The sequence below is a fragment of the Loxodonta africana genome, chromosome X, assembly GCF_030014295.1.
Source record: "Loxodonta africana isolate mLoxAfr1 chromosome X, mLoxAfr1.hap2, whole genome shotgun sequence".
Lineage (NCBI taxonomy): Eukaryota > Metazoa > Chordata > Mammalia > Proboscidea > Elephantidae > Loxodonta > Loxodonta africana.
In genome coordinates this window covers 174444721-174464258 of record NC_087369.1, presented here as the reverse complement: position 1 = coordinate 174464258, position 19538 = coordinate 174444721, and the positions used below count along the sequence as shown (strand labels likewise).

At 38.9% G+C, this 19538-nt stretch overlaps 1 protein-coding gene across 1 annotated transcript in view; it reads left to right on the top strand.

The window, feature by feature from the left end:
* The window catches only part of GABRA3 (gamma-aminobutyric acid type A receptor subunit alpha3), a 172844-nt gene that overhangs the window by 88402 nt on the left and 64904 nt on the right, over nt 1-19538 (top strand). The window lies entirely within an intron of this gene.

Here is a 19538-nt window from a genome sequence, read left to right as displayed (position 1 = left end):
AAGGAGCATTCTGGCTGCACTTCCTCCAAGACAGATTTATTTGTTCTTTTGACTTTCCACGGTATATTCAATGTTCTTCACCAACAGCACAATTCAAAGGCGTCAGTTCTTCTTTGGTCTTCCTTATTCATTGTCCATCTTTCCCGTGCGTATGATGCGACTGAAAATACCGTGGCTTGGATCAGGCACACCATAGTCTTCAAGGTGGCATCTTTGCTTTTCAACACTTTAAAAAGGTCCTTTGTAGCAGATTTACCCAATGCAACGCGTTGTTCAATTTCTCGACTGCTGCTTCCATGGCTGTTGATTGTGGATCCAAGTAAAATGAAATCCTTGACAACTACAATCTTTTCTCCGTATCATGAAGTTGCTCATCGGTCCAGTTGTGAGGATTTTTATTTTCTGTTTTTTTTTTCTTTTTTAAAAGTTTACAAACCAAGTCAGTATCTCATACAAAAACTTATATACACCTTGCTATATACGCTTAGTTGCTCTCCTTCTAACGAGATAGCACATTCCTTTCTCCACTCTCTATTTTTGTGTCCATTCGGCCAGCTTCTGCCCCTCTCTGCCCTCTCATCTATTCTCCACACAGGAGCTTCCCACATAATCTCATGTGTCTACTTGATCCAGGGAACTCACTCTTCACCAGTATCATTTTCTATCCCATAGTCCAGTCATATCCCTCTCCAAAGAGTTGGCTTTGGGAATGGCTCCTGTCTTGGGCTAACAGAAAGTCTGGGGACCATGACCTCTGGGGTCTATTTAGGCTCAGTCGGACCATTAAGTCTGATCTTTAACAAGCATTTGGGGTCTGCATCCCGCTGCTCTCTTGCTCCCTCAGGGATTCTCTGTCGTGTTCCCTTTCGGGGCAGTCACTGGTTGTAGCAGGGCACCATGTAGTTCTTCTGGTCTCAGGCTGATGTAGTCTCTGGTTTATGTGCCTCTTTCTGTCTCTTGGGCTCATAATTACCTTGTGTCTTTGGTGTTCTTCATTCACCTTTGATCCAGGTGGTTGATACCAATTGATGCATCTTAGATGGCAGCTTACTAGCATTTAAGACCCCAGATGCCAATCTCCAAAGTGGGATGCAGAATGTTTTCTTAATAGTTTTTATTATGCCAATTGACTTAGATGTTCCCTGAAACCATGGTCTCCAAACCCCCACCCCTGCTGCACTGGCCTTTGAAGCGTTCAGTTTATTCAGGAAATTTCTTTGCGTTTGGTTTAGTCCAGTTGTGCTGACCTCTTCTATATTATATGTTGTCTTTCCCTTCATCTAAAATAGTTCTTATCTACTATCTCATTAGTGAAAACCCCCCCTTCCCTCCCTCCCCACTCTCGTAACCATCAGAGAATATTTTCTTCTCTGTTTAAACTATTTTTTGAGTTCTTATAATTGTCTCATACAATATTTGTCCTTTTGCAACTGACTAATTTCAGTCAGCATAATGCCTTCCAGATTCCTCCATGTTATGAAATGTTTTACGGATTCATCATTGTTCTTTTTCCATGCATAGTATTCCACTGTGTGATTATACCATAATTTATTTATCCATTCATCCATTGATGGGCAACTTGGTTGCTTCCATATTTTTGCTATTGTAAACAATGCTGCAGTGAACATGGGTGTGCACATATCTGTTCATGTAAAGGCTCTTATTTCTCTAGGATATATTCCAAGGAGCTAGATTGTATGGTAGTTCTATTTCTAACTTTTTAAGGAGGCGCCAAATCGATTTCCAAAGTGGTTGTACCATTTTCCATTCCCACCAGCAGTGTATAAGTGTTCCAGTCTCTCCACAACCTCTCCAACATTTATTATTTTGTGTTTTTTGGATTAATGCCAGCCTTGTTGGGGCCAGATGGAATCTCATTGTAGTTTTGATTTGCATTTCCGTAAGGGCTAATGATCATGAGCATTTCCTCATGTATCTGTTAGCTACTGAATGTCTTCTTTAGTGAAGTGCCTGTTCATATCCTTTGCCCAGTTTTTAATCAGGTTGTCTTTTTGTAGTTGAGTTTTTGCAGTATCATGTAGATTTGAGAGATCAGATGCTGGCAAGAAATGTCATAGCTAAAAACTTTTCCCCAATCCGTATGTAATCTTATTACTTTTTTCATGAAGTCTTTGGATGAGCATAGGTGTTTGATTTTTAGGAGCTCCCACTTATCTAGTTTCTCTTCTGCATTGTTAGTAATGTTTTGTATACTGTTTATGCCATGTATTAGGGCTCCTAGCATTGTCCCTATTTTTTCTTCCATGATCTTTATCGTTTTAGATTTTATATTTAAGTCTTTGATCCATTTTGACTTCATTTTTGTGCATGGTGTGAGGTGTGGGTCTTGTTTCATTTTTTGTTGATGGATATCCAGTTATGCCAGCACCATTTGTTAAAAAGACTGTCTTTTCCCCATTTAACGGACTTTGGGCCTTTGTCAAATATTTGCTGCTCGCGTGTGGATATATTTATGTTTGGATTCTCAATTCTGTTCCATTGGTTTGTGTATCTGTTGTTGTACCATTACCAGGCTGTTTTGACTACTGTGGTCGTATAATAAGTTCTAAAATCAGGTAGAGGCTTCCCACTTTGTTCTTCTTTTTCAGTAATGCTTGACTTATCCGGGGCCTCTTTCCATTCCATATGAAGTTGGTGATTTGTTGATCCATCTCATTAGAAAACGTCATTTGGAATTTGGATCAGAATTGCGTTCTATCTGCAGATCTCTTCTGGTAGAATAGACATTTTTACAATGTTAATTCTTCCTATCCATGAGCAAGGTATATTTTTCCACTTATGTAGGTCTCTTTTGGTTTCTTGCAGTAGTGTCTCGTTGTTTTCTTTGTATAGGTCTTTTGCGTCTCTTTTAAGATTTATTCCTTAGTATTTTATCTTTTGGGGGGCTACTGTAAATGGTATTGATTTGGTGGTTTCCTCTTCAATGTTCTTTTTGTGGGTGTAGAAGAATCCAACTGATTTTTGTATGTTTATCTTGTATTCTTATTCTCTGCTGAACTCTTCTATTAGTTTCAGTAGTTTTCTTGAGTATTCTTTAGGGTGTTCTGTATATAAGATCATGTCATCTGCAAATAGAGATACTTTGACTTCTTCCTTACCAATCTGGATGCCCTTTATTTCTTTATTTCTCCTAATTGCTCTGGTTAGGATCTGCAGCACAATTTTGAATAAGAGTGGTGATGAAGGGCATCCTTGTCTGATTCCCGATCTCAAGGGTAATGATTTTAGACTCTCTACATTTAGAATAATGTTGGCTATTGGTTTGTATAAATATCCTTTACTATGTTGAGGAATTTTCCTTCTATTCCTATTTTGCTGAGAGTTTTTACCAAGAATCTGTGTGGAACTTTGTCAAATACATTTTCTGCATCAATTGGTAAGATCATGTGGTTCTTGTCTTTTGTTTTATTTATATGATGGATTACATTAATTGGTTTTCTAATGTTGAACCATCCCTGCAGACCTCGTATGATTTCTACTTGGTCATGGTGAATTATTTTTTTGGTATGTCGTTGGACTCTATTGGCTAGAATTTTGTTGAGGATTTTTGCATCTACATTGATGAGGGGTATAGGTCTAATTTTCTTTTTTTTGTGGTGTGGTGTCTTTACCTGGTTTTGGTATCGGGGTATGCTGACTTCATAGAATGAGTTTGGAAGTATTCCATCCTTTTCTGTGCTTTGAAATACCTTTAGTAGTAGTGGTGTTAACTCTTCTCTGAAAGTTTGGTAGAACTCTGCAGTGAAGCCATCCGGGTCAGGGTTTTTTTTTTTTGCTTGGAGTTTTTTAATTACCTTTTCAATCTCTTCTTTTGTTATGAGTTCATTTAGTCGTTCTACCTCTGTTTGTGTTAGTTTAGGTAGGCAGTGTGTTTCTAGAAACTCATCCATTTCTTCTAGGCTTTCAAATTTCTTAGAGTACAAGTACAATTTTTCACAGTAACCTGATATAATTCTTTTAATTTTGGTCAGGTATCTTATGACATAGCCCATCTCATTTCTCATTCAGGTTATTTGCTTCATCTCCTGTTTTTTTGTCAGTTTGGCTGGTGGTTTATCAATTTTGTTCATTTTTTCAAAGAAGCAGCTTTTGGTCTTATTAGCTCTTTCAATTGTTTTTCTGTTCTCTATTTCGTTTAATTCTGCTCTAATTTTTATTATTTGTTTTCTTCTGGTGCTTGAGGGTTTCTTTTGTTCCTTTCTATTTGTTCAAGTTGTAGGGATAATTCTTTGATTTTGGCCCTTTCTTCTTTTTGTGTGTGTGCATTTATTGATATAATTTGACCTCTGAGCACTGCTTTCACTGTGTCCCAAAGGTTCTGAAGTTTTTTTTCATTTTCATTGGATTCTATGAATTTCTTTATTCCATCCATGACGTCTTCTTTAACCCAGTCTTTTTTGAGCAGGGCTTTGTTCAGTTTCCAAATGTTTGATTTCTTTTCCCTGCTTTTTCTGTTATTGATTTTCATTTTTTTGGCCTTATCATCAGAGAAGATGCTTTGTAATATTTCAATGTTTTGGATTTTGCAAAGGCTTGCTTTATGACCTAATATGTGGTCTGTTCTAGAGAATTCTCCATGTGTGCTCAAAAAGAAAGTATACTTGAATGCTGTTGGGTGGGGTGTTCCATATATGTCTATGAGGTCCACTTGGTTGATTATGGCATTTAGAGCTTGCCTGTCTTTATTGAGCTTCTTTCTGGATGTTCTGTCCTTCACTGAAAGTGGTGTGTTGAAGTCTCCTAGTATAATTGTGGCGCTGTCTATCTCACTTTTCCATGCTGTTAGAGTTTGTTTTATGTATCTGGCAGCCCTGTCCTTGGGTGCATACACGTTTAATATGGTTATATCCTCCGGGTATATTGTCCTTTTAATCATTATATAGTGTTTTTCCTTATCCTTTGTGGTAGATTTAAGTTTAAAGGGAAATTCGTTTGAAATTAATGTTGCCACTCCTGCTGTTGAATGATTGTTGTTTGCTTGATATATTTTTTCCATCCTTTGAGTTTTAGTTTGTTTGTGTCTCTAAGTCTAAGGTGTGTCTCTGGTAGGCAGCATATAGACGGATCATTTTTTTTTTTTTCCATTCTGCCACTCTCTGTCTCTTTATTGGTGCATTTAGTCGATTTACCTTCATTGTAATTATGGATAGGTATGAGTTTAGCTGTGTCATTTTGATGTCTTTTTGTGTGTGTTGTTGACCATTTTTTTCCCACTTAATTTTTTGTGCTGAGTAGCTTATGTTTATATATTGTTTTTCCTGATATTCCTTGTAGTTGATTTTTTTTCTGCTGAGTATTTTTTTCTTGTATTTTATTTTGTTGAGTGGGATTGTTAGTCTTCTTTGTGTTTACCTCAGTATTCACCCCTATTTTTCTAAATTTAAACCTAACTTTTATTTCTTTATATCACCTTGTCTTCCTCTCCGTATGATAGATCTATGACTACATTTCTTTTTTTCCCCCGTCTTTATTGTTGCAATGTTGTCTTCCTTTACATAATAACAATATTGTTTCCCTTTTTTGAGCTTTTTTTTTTTTAATCTTGTTTTATTTTGCGATTTCCCTACCTGGATTGACATCTGATTGCTCTGTCCAGGGTTCTAGTCTTCAGATGATATCTGATATTACTGATTTTCTAACCGGGGAACACCTTTTAATATTTCTTGTAGTTTTGATTTGGTTTTTATGAATTCCCTAAACTTCTGTTTATCTGGAAATGTCCTAATTTCATCTTCATATTCAAGAGACAGTTTTGTTGCATGTATGATTCTTGGCTGGGAATTTTTTTCCTTCAATGCTTTATATATGTCATTCTACTGCCTTCTTACTTGCATAGCTTCTGCCGAGTAGCCTGAGCTTATTCTTATTGACTCTCATTTGTAGTTGACTTTTCATTTTTGTGTAGCTGCTCTTACAATTCTCTGTTTAGCTTTGATTTTGGCAAGTTCGATTATAATACGTCTTGGTGACTTTCTTTTAGGATGTACCTTATGTGGAGCTCAATGGGCATGTTTGGTAGATATCTTCTCATCTTCCGTGGTATCAGGGATGTTTTCTGCCAAGAAATCTTCAACAGTTCTCTCTGTATTTTCTGTTAGCTCTCCCTATTCTGGTACTCCAATCACTCATAGGTTACTTCTCTTGATAGGGTCCCACATGATTTTTAGGGTTTCTTCATTTTTTAAATTATTTTCTCTGATTTTTCTTCACTTATATTGGTGGCAAGTGCTTTATCTTCAATCTCACAAGTTCTGCCTTCCACTTCCTCCATTCCTCTCCTCTGATTTTCTTTTGAGTTGTCTAATCCTGTAATTTTTTGGTTAATCTTCTGAGTTTCTGATTGCTGTCTCTCTATAGATTCTCGCAGCTTATTAAATTTTTCATTATGTTCTTGAATAACCTTTTTAATTTCTTCAGCTGTTTCATCTGTGTATTCCTTGGCTTTTTCTGCATTTTGCCTGATCTCCTTCTTGATGTCTTGAAGGTTCTGTATATTAATCTTTTTTCTTCTGAATTCGATAATTCCACGAAGGCACCTTCATCCAGAAGATCCCTCGATTCCTGGTTTTGAGAGCTTGTTGAAGCGACCATGGTCTGCTTCTTTATGTGATTTTATATTGACTGTTGCCTCTAAGTCATCTATAAGTTATCGTATTAGTTTATTTTATGTTAATGCATCCTAGCTTTTTGCTTCTTTTTTTTTTGATATGTGCAAATAAGTTGCTTGCTTGAGCTAGCTTGCTTATTTTCGCCTTTGAAGCTCTAACGTCCTGTCACCAGATGGCTTGAGCTGTTACCAGGTATATGAGCCTAGGGGTCCATTCACTTTTCTTGTATGGATCCGGCTCAGGTGTCTAGGTAGTTGGTCATCATGTGTGTGGTACCGGCTCTGTCCTACAGTCTTAGGGGAGCAGGGATGATTGGTGTAGGTACTGGTATCTGTTTGCAGCAGGGGGTCACGCTCTGATGAAGGCAGGGATTGACAACCTTCCCCCGAGTGTTTGTGAAGAAAGCGCGTTCCTGTTCCCTAGAGCACACATGTGGATGGGTTCTGCAGATGGACCTTAGGGACCCAGTGCTTTTCATTGTAAGGATTGGGAGGTACCAGTTATCCTCGGACCCCAATTGCCGGTAGCTGGGTGACCTGAGTGGAGCCACCAGTCCTTAGGCCACTGTTGTGGGTTCGTGTGGACCCTGTTTAATAAGCAAAGTGGTGTCAGACATCAAACACTTGTCTCTCCATTGCACAGCTGAAACAGTTGCAGTCTGCCAACAAGTGTCTATTCTACTGAAATGGGCCCACACAGTTTCATGCAGGGGGGAAAGCTATTCAAAGTCCACAGACCATTTATGCCTGGACAGGAGCCACTTCTGTCCTGAGCTTCCCAGGTAAGCGGAGCTGGCAAATGATGTTTGAATTTATTCCTTCTCCAAGTGTGAGTTTATTCCTTCTCCAGTGCTTGGAGAATGGCTCAGGTCTTTCAACAGGACCTATCTCAGGCCCATGGAAATCGACAGGCACTGAAGCCAGCTTCAGGGTTGGGGGTACGGTAAAATACACGCAAGTACTTAGCTTTTGCTGATAGCGCCATTCTTCTCTGGTTCTGGAGGTGTAAGTAGGCTGTGCGGCCGGATGTTTCTCCTTGAGGAAACTGCAGCCAAAGGGTACAACCAGCCCGCTGAAGCCGCTCCCGGCAATGGTGCCTGTGGGTTCCCAGTGATTCAGGTCTGGCAACTCCTCTCCACTTCTGAACCGTCTCTCCCTCCGCCTGCTGCTCAATCCATTTTCTAACTTTGCCTTTGATGTTCAGAGCTTCTAGCTGGTCATAAATGTAATCTTTTCACTTGTTTTTCAGTTCTTTGTTGTAAGAGGGTTCACTGGAAGCATCTGACTGCTCTTCCATCTTGCACCCTCCCTGGATTTTTGTTTTCTTTATGTTGAGGCACAATCCATACTGAAGGCTGTGGTCTTTGATGTTCATTAGTAAGTGCTTCATGTCCTTTTCACTTTCAGCAAGCAAGGTTGTGTCATCTGCATAACACAGGTTGTTAATGAGTCTTCTTCCAATCCTGATGCCCTTTGTTCTTCATATATCCAGCTTCTTGGATTATTTGCTCATCACACAGAATGAATAGGTATGGTGAAAGCATACAACCCTGATGCACACCTTTCCTGACTTTAAGTCAATCAATATCCCCTTGTTCTGTCAGAGCAACTGCCTCTTGATCCATATAAAGGTTCTTCACGAGCACAATTCAGTGTCCCGGAATTCCCATTCTTCGCAATGTTATCCATAATTTGTTATGACCTTGGGTATATCCCACCTGAGCTTAATGTACATACTTAGAGATGTGAATATAGATGCACATATAAATGGAGTTGCATATCTGTGCATTCAGAGACATATATGTATATACATGTTCATGACGTGTAAATGTATGCATTCTGAAAGACACACTTGGACTAACACACAGGTGCGTACATATTCCAGGACGCTTAAATCCAGAAACTCAGAAAAACATGTACACAAACATGAACACTTTCAATCAGAATATGCTAGGTTTAAGAGCAGCAACAATCAACTCCTATGACACAGAGTTGTGAGGATCAAATGAGATAATAGTTTCTGAATCATACAATGATATGCACATACACACACACTACACACATATATATAATTATAAACATATATTTTATTCTGTATTGCCTGGGGATGCTGAAGAGTTTGATATAAGTGAAGTTTACACCAAATATATACTTTTCAGTACCAAGATACATATACTGTAGTCTTTATGAAATATAAAATATATTTCAGAATTTACTACCTCTGAAAGCATGAAATCCAAAATAATTTTGTATGCTTCTTATGACTCATTATTTATCATTTGTGTCTTAGTCATCTAGTGTTGCTATAACAGAAATAATACAAGTGGATGGCTTTAACAAACAGAAATTTATTCGTTCACAGTCTAAAGACTAGAAGTCTAAATTTAGAGTGCCAGCTCCAGGGGAAGGCTTTCTCTCTCTGCCAACTCTGGGGGATTGTCTTTGTTATCAATCTTCCCCTGTTGAAGAACTTCTCAGTGCAGCAACCCGGAGTCTGAAGTCCACACTATTCTCCTGGCTCTAGTTTCTTGGTGGTATGAGGTACCCCTGTCTCTCTGCTTGCTTCTCTCTTTTATGTCTCAAAAGAGATTGGCTCAAGACACAGTGAAATTTTCTAGATTGAGTCCTGCCTCAACAACATGACTGCTGCTAATCCCATCTCATCAACATCATAAAGATGGGATTTATAACACATAGAAAAATCTCATCAGATAACAAAAATGGAGGACAATCACACAATACTGGGAATCATAGCCCAGCCAAGTTGACATACATTTTGGGGGAACACACATCAATCCAATACAATTAGAATTATTAAGTATTGAATTTTGCTGTCCAAAAGAATATATTTGAAAATATTTTTAAGGCAATGAGATTCTTTGCCCAAACACTAGAAGACTTTCGGTTCTTTTGTTTGCCTTTTATGCTTATACTGGCTCCTTTGTTGTCAGTTGTCACTTTCTGATGCTCTTTTTCACATTAATGAACTTCAATTTTGTCTGACTGGACATTTAATGAATGGATAAATGAGATCCTTCAGTTCAGATTCTGTGACTGCTTTGAATTTTTTATTTGTTATTTGAACAATGAAATTCAAATAACACAAGCTTGGTAAATATGTGGTGAATAAATGAAGTGTGCTTGCCTGTATAGTGTTGTTGCTGTTGAATCGGCTCTGACTCATGATGACCTGATGTATAACAGAAGAAAACCTTGTCCAGTTCTGTGCCATCTTCATGATCATTGATATATTTGAATCTAGCCAATATACTAGTCCCTCGTTACTTCAAATGTGTTATTTTTGATGCGTTTCCTACAAGAATTTGGGAGAACAGAAGGTGGCCAAGAAAAAGATGGATAGCAAACGGATGCGTAAGATAAAAGTTGGATGAGAGAGGAGTTGGCAAGAGACTAGAGAAGTGAGAATAGAGGAGAGAATGTTGGAGAAAAGAGGAAAAGGGGATAGAAGTGAGAAGAAGAGGATGTAGAGGGAAGGCAGGAATGATGTAAAGAACAGGTCAATAAAATTAAAATAATATCTCTGTGTATGTGTATATAGATAATAGATAATCTATCAAGAAGAATTGACTGGTTGGGTGGAGAAAAAAAGAGAACATGAGAGGAGAGAAAAGAGTAGACAAGGTGAGAAGACAAAGGAGAAGACTGAGTGAAATAAAGAGGCTAGATATTAGGATATCCTAAAAAGACAGGAGAAATTGGAGAAGAAGATGTCGTAGATGGGAAGAAAGAAGAGATGACATAGAGAAGTTGGGGAAGGGGCAATAGAAGAGATGAACAAGAGGGAGGAATATTGTGGATGACAGAAAAGTATTCAGAGATTCATTTATTCATTCACCATTTTTTTTAAAGCTTCCTAATAAATATGTGGCTCTGTACTAGGCTCTGGGGAAGCAAACATTAATAAGACATGCTCTCTGCCCTTAAGGTGAGGTGATCACAACATGATAGGGGAGAAAGACTAATAGATAATTACAAAAAATATTAAGTGAAATGTTAAAAATATAGACAATTATGGGAAGATAAAGGAGGGGCATCTAACCCATTCTTTTGGTTGAGCAAAGAGTCCCTAGGTGAGGCAACACCTAAGCTACTCATTATTATTATCAGTATTAGTTTTTATATTATTAGATAAGTAGGATTTAGCCAAGCAAATTGTAGGTGGGGAATGGGAAAAGGGGAAGGACGTTCTAGACAGAAAACCAAGTGAGCAGGTTCAAGAAATGCAATGGTATATGGGAGTTAATTTTAGACAAATCAGTGTTGGAATATAGCACAGAAAGAGGTGTAAATGTGGGGGAAGGCAGGGCAACGCATAAAAGACACCCTATGCCACACTAAAAAATTTGGGCATCATCCTGGGAGTGGAAGGTTTTAAGGAGGAGAATGGAGTGGTCAGTTTTCTAATTTATATGTAACACTCTACTGTGTAAAGAGTGTGTCTGAGGAAAACAAGACTGGAATGAGGGAAACAGGTTAGGAGACAGCTGAAGTAGTCTAGGTGAGAAATGATCAAGTTCTAATTCAGAGCAGTGGATGACGATAGAGAAAGGGAGATACATTGAGAAAATAGATGGTTAAGTAGGTTTGAGTTTTGGAGAAGGGGTAGAGAAGAGAGAAGCAAGTAGAGGATGCAAACATAGGAGGGCAGAGGATGAAGCGCAACAAAGGATTAAACCAAAGATTAGTCACCTGAAAATAGAGCTGGAATAATGGGAAGAAGATGTTGATTGACCCCTTCATTCTGGTCTGAAGAGGACAAGAATGTGAAGTTTGATGAGATAGGAGTCAATGGGAAATGTCCTCGGGCTTATTCTGAAGTACAGACTAGAGGAAGTACAGGAGCACAAAAGATAGTGAAACCACTGATTCCCCTTCACCTTAGACTCAAGAAGGTGGAGCTGGAGAGAGGACTAAGCTCAAACCCGAAAGATAAAAACTTAGCTCTATTTATGGCCCCATAATTGATTCATCTAGTGACCTTTTGCAAGTCACAAACTGTCTCCTTTTGCCAGTTCCTCATTTTGGTACTAATGTGGCTGCTGCCTGTCTTGCAGGCACAACAGATTGGATGAAGTTTGCAGAACACTTATAACTTTTCAGAAAGTGTGATTCTGCAGCATTCCTATTATTATTTTGACCCTCAGAAATTTTGTCTGGATTCCATGAGAAAACTACAGAAGGACATCTTCCTAGTAAAAAATCTGATCAAGATTTGTGTTACTATGTAACTAAGGCAGTTTAGAAAGAAGCCCTGCCTTGCCTCAGGACAACCATAAAAATGCAGGCCAAGGCCCATTACCTGCTGCTTGCTTCGGCAGCACATGCACTAAAATTGACAGAAGACAAAGATTAACATCGTCCCAGCACAGGATGACACACAAATATTTATGAAGTATGTCCGAGTTTTCACGTATGGGTAAGTAGGCAATTTCATCACTATTAATGACATTTTATTTATTTATTTTTTGTTTGCTTGAGATGAAGGTTTATAGGGCAAATTAGTTTCCATTAACAATTAATGCACACATTGTTTTGTGACATTGGCTGCCAACCCCACGACGTCAACACTCTCCCCTTCTCTACCTTGAGTTCTCCATTACCAGCTTTCCTGTCGCCTCCTGCCTTCTGGTCCTTGCCCCTGGGCTGGTGTGCCCATTTAGTCTCGTTTTTGTTTTATGGGCCTGTCTAATCTTTGGCTGAAGGGTGAACATCAGGAATGACTTCAGTACTGAACTAAAACGGTGTCCGGGGGCCCTACTCTTGGGGTTTCTCCAGTCTCTGTCAGACCAGTAAGTCCAGTCATTTTGTGTGTGTGTGTGAGTTAGAATTTTGTTCTACATTTTTCTCCACCTCTTCCCAGAACTTTCTATTGTTGTCCGTGTTAGAGCAGTTGGTGGTGATACCTGGTCACCAACTAGTTCTGCTGGACTCAGTCTGGTGGAGACTGTGGTAGTTGTGGTCTATTAGTCCTTTGGACATGTCAGTACTCTCCCTTCTCAACCCTGGGTTCCCGATTACCAGCTTTACTGTTCTCTCCTGCCTTCCAGTTCCTGCCTCAGGGCTAGTGCGCCCCTTAAGTCTTGTTTTGTTCCATGCGCCTGTTCAATCTTTGGTTGAAGGGTGAATGTCAGGAGTGACCTCATTACTGAGCTGAAAGGGTGCCCGAGGACCATACTCTCCGGGTTTCTCCAGTCTCTGTCAGGCCAGCAAGCGTGGTCTTTCTTTTTGAGTTAGACTTTTGTTCTCCAGCTCTGTCCGGAACCCTCTTTTGTGATCCCTGTCAGAGCAGTCAGTGGTAGCAGGGAACCATATCGTTGTTCTGGACTCAGTCTGGTGGAGGCCGTGGTAGATGTGGTCCATTAGTCTTTTGGACTAATCTTTCCCTTCTATCTTTAGCTTTCTTCATTCTTCCTTGCTCCAGAAAGGGTGAGACCAGTGGAGTATCCTAGATGGCTTCTCACAGGCTTTTAAGACCCCAGATGCTACTCACCAAAGTAGAATGTAGAACATATTCTTTATAAACTATGCTATGCCAATTGAGCTAGATATTCCCCGAGACCATGGTCCCCACAGCCCTCAGCCCAGCAATTCAGTCCCTCAGGGAGCTTGGATGTGTCTATGGAGCTACCATGACCTTGTATTGTGCAGGTTGTGCTGGCTTCCCCAGTATTGTATACTATCTTACCCTTCATCAAAGTTTCCACTTATCTGTTTTCTGTTAAGTGTTTTTCCATCCCAACCCCTCCCCTCCCCCATAACCATCAAAGATTCTTTTTGTATGTAAACCTTTTCATGAGTGTTTACAGTAGTGGTCTCATACAATATTTGTTCTTTTGTGATTGACTTATTTCACTCAGCATAATGTCCTCCAACTTCATCCATGTTATGAGATGTTTCACGGGTTCATCATTGTTCTTTATCATTGTGTAATACTCCATTGTGTGTATGTACCACAGCTTGTTTATCCATTCATCTGTTGTTGGGCATCTAGGTTGTTTCCATCTTTTTGCTATTGTGAACAATGCTGCAATGAACATGGGTGTGCATATGTCTATCCGTGTGATGACTCTTATTGCTCTAGGATGTATTCCTAGGAGTGGGATTGCTGGAGCATATGGTATTTCTATTTCTAAGGAAGCTCCATATTGTTTTCTAAAATGGTTGTATCATTTTGCATTCCCACCAGCAGTGCATAAGAGTTCCAATCTCCCCACAGCCTCTCCAACATGTTATTTCCCGTTTTACTGATTTGTGCCAGTGTTGCTGGGGTGAGATGGTACCTCACTGAGGTTTTGATTTGCATTTCTCTAACAGCTACAGAGCGTGAGCATTACCTCATGTGTCTGTTGGCTGCTTGAATGTCTTCTTTGGTGAAGTGTCTGTTCATTTCCCTTGCCCAGTTTTAATTGGATTATTTGTTTTTTTGTTGTAGAGGTGTTGGATTTTCTGGTATATTTTAGAGATTAGGCCCTTGTCTGATTTGTAATAGCCAAAATTTTTTCCCCAGCCTGTAGGTTCTCATTTTACTCTTTTGGTGAGCATAAGTGTTTAATTTTTAGAAGATACCAGTTACCTAGGTTATCCTCTGGGGGTTGTGTGTTGTTTGTATCCTGTTAATGCCGTGTATGAGGACCTCTAGCATTGACCCTATTTTTTCTTCTATGGACTTTGTGGCTTTTAGCTTTATATTTAGGTCTTTGATCCATTTTGAGTTAGTTTTTCTATACGATGTGAGGTATGGGTCCTGTTTCATTGTTTTTGCAGATGGACTTCTTTTTGCCAGCACCATGTGTTAAAAAGACTATCTTTTCCCCATCTGATGGACTTTGAGTCCTTGTTGAAGATCAGGTGACCATAGGTGGATGGATTTACATCTGGGTTCTCAATTCTGTTCCATTGCTCAATGTATCTGTCATTGTACCAGGCTGTTTTGACTTCTGCAGCTGTATAGTAGGTTCTGAGTTCAGGTAGTGCAAGTCCTCCTACTTTATTCTTCTTCAGTTGTGCTTTACTTATCCGGTGCTTCTTCACTTTCCATATAAAGTTAATGATAAGTTTTTCCATCTCTTTAAAGAATGGTGCTGGTATTTGGATTGGTACTGCATTGTATTTATAAATTGCTTTGGGTAGAATTGTCATTTTTACAATGTTGAGTCTACCTATCCATAAGCATGGTATGTTTTTCCTTTTATGTAGACCTCTTTTGGTATCTTCCAGTAGTGTTTTGTAGTTGTCTTTGTATAGGTCTTTAACATCCCAGCTTAGATTTATTCCCAAGTATTGTATTTTTTTAGGGGCTGTTATAAATGGTATTGTTTTTCTGGTTTCTTTTCATCATTCTTTTTATTGGTGTATAGGAATCCAGCTGATTTTTTGTTTGTTTGTTTGTCTTGTATCCTGCAACTGTGCTGAATCTTTCTATTAGCTCCACTAGTTTTCTCGTGGAGTCTTTTGGGTTTTCTATGTTATAGCATCATATCATCTGCAAATTGGGAGAGTTTAACTTCTTCATTACCAATTTGGCTGCGCTTTATTTCTGTTTATTGCCTTATTGCTCTATCTAGGACTTCCTACACAATGTTAAATTGGAGTGGTGATAAGAGGCATCCTTGTCTTGTTCCTATTCTCAAAGGAAATGTTTTCCACCTCTTTCCATTGAGAATGATGTTGGCTGTGAGTTTTGCATAGATGCCCTTTATTATGTTGGGAAATTTTCCTTCTATGCCTATTTTATTGAGAGTTTTTATCAGGAATGGGTGTTGGACTTTGTCAAATGCCTTTTCTGCATCGATTGAGATGACCATGTGATTCTTTTCTTTCTTTTTATTTATGTGGTCTATTACATTGATTGATTTTCTAATGTTGAACCATCCTTGCTTGCATACCTGGTATGAATTCTACTTGGTCGTGGTGTATTTTTTTTTATATATGCTACCGAATTCTATCGGGTAGAATTTTGTTGAAAGTTTTTGCATCTATATTCATGAGAAATAATTGGTCTGTAATTTTCTTTTTTCATTTGGGTCTGTTGTAATGTCCCCCATTTCATTTCTTATTTGAGTTGTTTGCATCCTCTTTTGTTTTTCTTTTGTCAATTTGGCCAGTGGTTTGTTGATTTTGTTGATCCTTTCAAAGAACCGACTTTTGGTTTCTTTGATTCTTTCTATTGTTTTTCTATTCTCTATTTCATTTATTTCTGCTCTGATCTTTATTATTTCCTTTCTTCTGGTGGCTGTGTGCTTCTTTTGCTGCTCTCTTTCTATTTGTCTGAGTTGTGTTTTGATTTTTCCCTTCTTTTTTGAGGTGTGCATCTATTGCTATAAATTGACCTCTGAGGACTGCCTTTGTTGTGTCCCAAAGGTTTTGGTATGATATGTTTTCATTCTTGTTTGAGTCTAGAGATTTTTTTTTTTATTCAATTTCTGATGTCTTCTATTACCTGGTGGTTCTTTAGCAGGGTGTTATTCAGTTTCCATGTAATTGAGTTTTTTCCTTACTCTTCCTGTTGTTAATTTCTACTTTGATGGCATTGTGGTCAGAGAAGATACTTTGTATCATCTCAGAAATTTTGGATTTGGTTGAGGGTTGCTCTGTAGCCTAAGATGTGATGTATTCTGGAGAACTTTCCACGTGCATTGGAAAAGAATGTGTACTTTGCAGCTGTTGGGGGTAGTGTTCTATACATGTCTATGTGGCAGAGTTGGTGGATTGTGCTCTTTAGCTCTTCGCTATCTTTGTTGAGTTTCTTCCTAGATGCTCTGTCTTTTACCGAGAGTGGTGCGTTCGTATCCTACTATTATTGTGGAACTGTCAATTTCTCTTTTCAGTGCTGTTAGTTTGTTTTATGTATTTTGGAGCCCTGTCATCGAGTGTGTAGATGTTTATTATGGTTAAGTCTTTAGTCATTATATAGTGCCCTTCTGTGTCTTTTATGGTGGATTTTGTTTTAAAGTCTATTTTACCAGAGATTAGTACTGCCACTTCTGCTCTTTTTTGGTAGTTATTTGCTTGATATATATTTTTTCCATCCCTTGATTTTTAATAAATTTGCATCTTTGTTTCTAAGGTGTGTCTCTCGTAGACAGCATATTGGTGGATCCTGTTTTTTTTAATCCATTCTGTCACTTTGTGCCTCTTTATGGGTGCATTTAGGCCAGTTACATTCAATGTAATTATTGATAGGTGTGAGTTTATTGCTGTCATTTTGTAGTGCTTTTTTTTTTTTTTGTGGTGCTAACGTTTTCTTTGTTCCTCTTACTCTCCTGTGCTGAGTTCCTTTTGTTTGTGGATTTCTTTTTTCATTTCTTTTGCTTTTGTAGATTTTATGGAGCCTTTATGTTTTTCTTCTCCTTTTGTTGAGTAGGTTTGCAAACTTTCTTTTTGGTTACCTTGAAGTTTACCCTTATCTTCCTAGGTTTGAACCAGTCTATTATTACTTGTTATTGCCTTGCCTTCCTTTCCATTAGAAAGTTCTATACCTACATCATTCATTCCCTCTTTTTATTGTTCTGACATTGTTGTCTTTTACAGATTAACCTCTCTGGCTCACTGTTGGAATACTTTTGGTTTTGGATAGTCCTTTTGGGTTCATTTCCTACTTTGGAATCCAGCTGGTACAGTTCTTGTGTCCTTGATTCAGGCTGTGGTCTAATGTTGTTTGTTCCCAGACCAAAGGACTCCCTTTAATAATTCTTGTAGGTTTGGTTTGATCTTTACATCTTCCCTTAATTTCTGTTCAACTGGAAATGTCCTAATTACACCATTGTATTTGAATGAAGGTTTTGCAGGATACATTATTCATGGTTGGCAATGTTTTTCTTTCAGGGTTTTATGTATATCATCCCATTGCCTTCTTGCCTGCATGGCTTCTGCAGAATAATCAGAGTTTAGTCTTATTGTTTCTCCTCTGTATGTGACTTTTTGATTTTCTTGAGCTGCTCATGGGATTTTTTCTTTGTCTTTGGTTTTAGCTAGTGTGATTATGATATGCCTTGTTTTTTTCGAGGGGGGAGGGGTCTATCCTATATGTGGTTCGTTGAGCTTCTTGGATGGTGAGCTTTTCATCACTGATGATCTCAGGGAAGTTTTCTCTCAGCAATTCTTCAATGATCCTCTCTGTGTTTTCTATTTTCTCTCCCTGTTCTGGAATTCAGATCACTCACAAATTTTTGCTTTTGATTATATCTCACATAATTCTCAGGGTTTCTTCATTTTTCTTTGTTCTTTTTTCTGATTTTTTCCTCAGAGTTGTATCCAAGTGTTTGTCTTCAATTTTACTGATCCTGTATTCCATCATTTCATTTTTGCTCCTCAGTCTTTCTATGACACTGTCCATTTCTGTAATTTTGTTTATCTTTTGGATTTCTAAGTGTTGTGTTTGTATGATTTCTATTTGTGAATTTATTTTGGTATTTTGTTCTTATATTATTTTCCTGAATTCTTGCATTTTTGGGGTCTGTATTTTCCATGAATTTGTCTGCCTTTTCCATACATTTGTCTATTTTTTCCTCATTTTTGTCTGCTTTTTGCTTCAACTCTTGGATAGCTCTGAATATTAGAGATTTGAATTCCCTTTCAGATAGTTCTAGTGCCTTTTCTTCTACTGGAAAGTCATCTTTTTTTTTTTTTTTTGGATGCCTACTGTAACAATCCTGTTCTTTTTTTTTAATATATGTTTTGATATTGTCTGCTGTTTTCACGACAGTCAGTAGTTATTCTCGTCGTTTATTGATTGTAGATTTGATTGTTTCATCCTGGTTATTTTGTTTTATTTGGTTATGTCTGAACAGGTGGGCTGTATGTTCTTTGTTGTTTGCTTGCCTGTAGTCGTGATAATTTTCACCTCCTTATCCAGTGAGTGAGTGGGGCCAGTCACTCAGCTATGGTGCAGCAGGGCAGGTCCAGCTGAAGGCGAGGGGCTGAGATGGGTTGTTTGTGGCACGTACTAGGGCCGACATGGCAGTCTGGGGATCAGCGCAAGACAGGTTCCCGTAGGCGGCACCTGTGCTTCTTGGGGGTGTGATGTTCTGTGCATTTTGTAGGTAAGCAGGAAAGAGGGGGAGAGATTGTGACCTATGGAGGTAGTTATGGGTACAGGAAAGAGGAGAGAAACAGGAACCAAAAACAAACAAAGGAAAAAAAGCACACACAACCCCCCCCCCAAAAAAGTGCAAAGGGAGCTTGCCATTGGAGTGGAGAGATGAGAGCCCAAGAAATGGAGAGAAGCAAAAAGAAAAAAAAAAAAAGAAATAACTAGATAAAAATTTGGAAAAGAAATTCCCCCAGAGGTCCCACCAGTGCTGCCACGAAGACTGGGGACGTCTCCCAGGTAGTGCAGCTTAGCCTGGTTAGAGGGGTATAGATGTCACACAGCACAAGATATTCAGGCGACTGGAAGAGAAGGTAAGTATAGACAGACAAGAACTGAAAATAATGAAGAAAGACAGAATGGGAAAAAGAGGGAAGGAAAAAATATAAAAGAAATAAATGCCCCCAGGGATCCTGCCTACGCAGCTGCTTAGATAGAGGGAGTGGCTTTTAGGCTGTGCAGTGCAGCCTGGCTAGAAGGGGCTCCCAAGTGCGAAAAGAGAAGGAAAAAAAAAAAAAACCCAAAACAACAAAGCAAAACAAAACAAGGGAAAAAAAAAAAAACCCAGGGATCCCAGGGTGGGGGAGTGGATCCCCAGTCAAGCAGGGCTTCACAGCCTTTCAAGAAGCAGCTGCAAAGATGGCACCTGGAGCCAGGTGTTCAAGAGAAACGAGGAAGAGGTGGTGGGAGTCGTGGAAGAAACCAAAAGAGACAGAAAGAAGCAACACCAGCCAGCTCAGAGCCCCAGCCAGTGTGGACAGGGTGAATCCAAGCAGCCTGGGGCAGAAGCAGTTGCCTCCT